Below are 1,529 nucleotides of genomic sequence, written 5' to 3' on the forward strand. Positions count from 1 at the left end.
TACCTCTAACTGGTGGATCATCACATTGGAATGGTCCAACCTTCCTTTGTTCTCCAGCAGAGTTTTCTGCAGGTCTTCTGTTGTGGTCTGAAGTTGATCCAATGTCTGCTTGAGACAGCTGCTCTTCCATTCGTTGTTTGTCTTTCTTGAATTCCTGGATCTGAAAGTCAAAGGAATCTCTCAGCCGGTTAATCTAGAGATGGAGGCCATCAGTGCTCGCTGAGAGATTCCCCAAGGATCTTCCCTCAAGGACCTTTTCTTCCCTGGTGCTGACCTGTTTGAAAAATGGAGAGACACAGTCATTTCCTCTCTCAGTTCAGGGGACATTTTGCTAACCGGCCTTAAGTCCGCAGATGCCTTCAAGGGGCCCAGTTTGAGAAACACTGAGACAATCCATCACAACTGGTCTCCCTTCAAACTGCCCAGACTTCCCACTTGATTCTGGCTCCAATTCGAGGCATCTCATCTATCAAAACTCTCCAAAGGAGTCAGAATCAGCGATCGATCAATTCGGCCATCTCTGGCACTGCTAGGGGGCTTCTGGTCACAGGGAAAGGGGGAGGTGACCATTCGGATTAGGAAAGAGCCCCCCCTCCAAGAATTTACCAGTCCCATCCAAGGCACGAAAGCCTGGAGGGTCACCTTGGGCCAGTCCCTCCCTCTCAGCCGTAGCCTACCTCACAAGCTTGTTGTGAGGGCGAAGGCGTCTTCAGTATGTTCATGCCTTGAGCTATTTAGAGAAACAATAAAGGTGGATAAAAATCTGAATAGTAGAAAATGAAAATATATAAATAAATAAATCTCCAGGCCAAGTCTGTTTGGGAAATAACTACATCTGGCCAATGGAATCCCTTTTTAGGTTAATTTCTCTGGTCAGTTTGGGGTCTCAATGCCTCTCCAACTGGGACATCCCGAAGCCATTTTCTTCCCTAGTTCCTATCGCTGCCCCCCAGCCGCCCGGCCCCAGCCCCTTTCCCGAGACAAGGACCTTCGAGATGGTGGATGAGGAGTTTGGTGACAGGTATGGAGGCTGCAGACACGGCAGGTATCAGCACGTCTGTCGTGTTTGGTTGAACCCCATTTCACTCATCTCTCCCCCCCTTAATTCTGCCTTAAAGGGGAGGGTCTCTCCCTCCTGAGGAGCCCAGGCGAGGGAGGCCCTGCGATGCCCCCAGTGCTGCCATCCAATCCAGCCACTTTCCAGGGATGTTGAGCAGAGCCTCCATGATGTGGTCTAGACTCCCCAAGGATGCTGGAGGTTGCCATGGTGAGCTCCAGCCAATGAGCTCAGGAGGAGCCTCTGACGTCACAAGCCAAGGCTCTGAATAGCCACCAGCCAGCTGCCTTCCCCTGGGGGCGTGGCTTATTCATGGATGAGCCAATCCGGAAGGGGCTTCGAGCCCCCGATTCGCTTCAGCCACAGCGGCTCCTTCTGAAGGGGGAACCGTCGGTCGCCTGGGGAGGTCGGGGAGCCCCGGATTCTGCCCCTTCTGTGGGGGTGGAGTCCAGATTGGGAATCTTGTCCCTTG

General features: G+C 52.6%; 1 long non-coding RNA gene across 1 annotated transcript; it reads right to left on the minus strand.

Annotated features, from left to right (window-relative positions):
- Nucleotides 1–213: 213 nt before the first annotated feature.
- LOC148112024 (uncharacterized) lies at nt 214–1,219 on the minus strand. Its single transcript, XR_015730075.1, has 3 exons — nt 989–1,219; nt 607–730; nt 214–274 (listed from the first exon to the last, which is right to left on the minus strand). It is a non-coding gene; the product is annotated as an uncharacterized LOC148112024 (long non-coding RNA).
- Between the last annotated feature and the right edge of the window lie 310 nt (nt 1,220–1,529).

Source organism: Pantherophis guttatus, chromosome 15 (genome assembly GCF_059756535.1).
Source record: "Pantherophis guttatus breed Tessera chromosome 15, ASM5975653v1, whole genome shotgun sequence".
NCBI lineage: Eukaryota > Metazoa > Chordata > Lepidosauria > Squamata > Colubridae > Pantherophis > Pantherophis guttatus.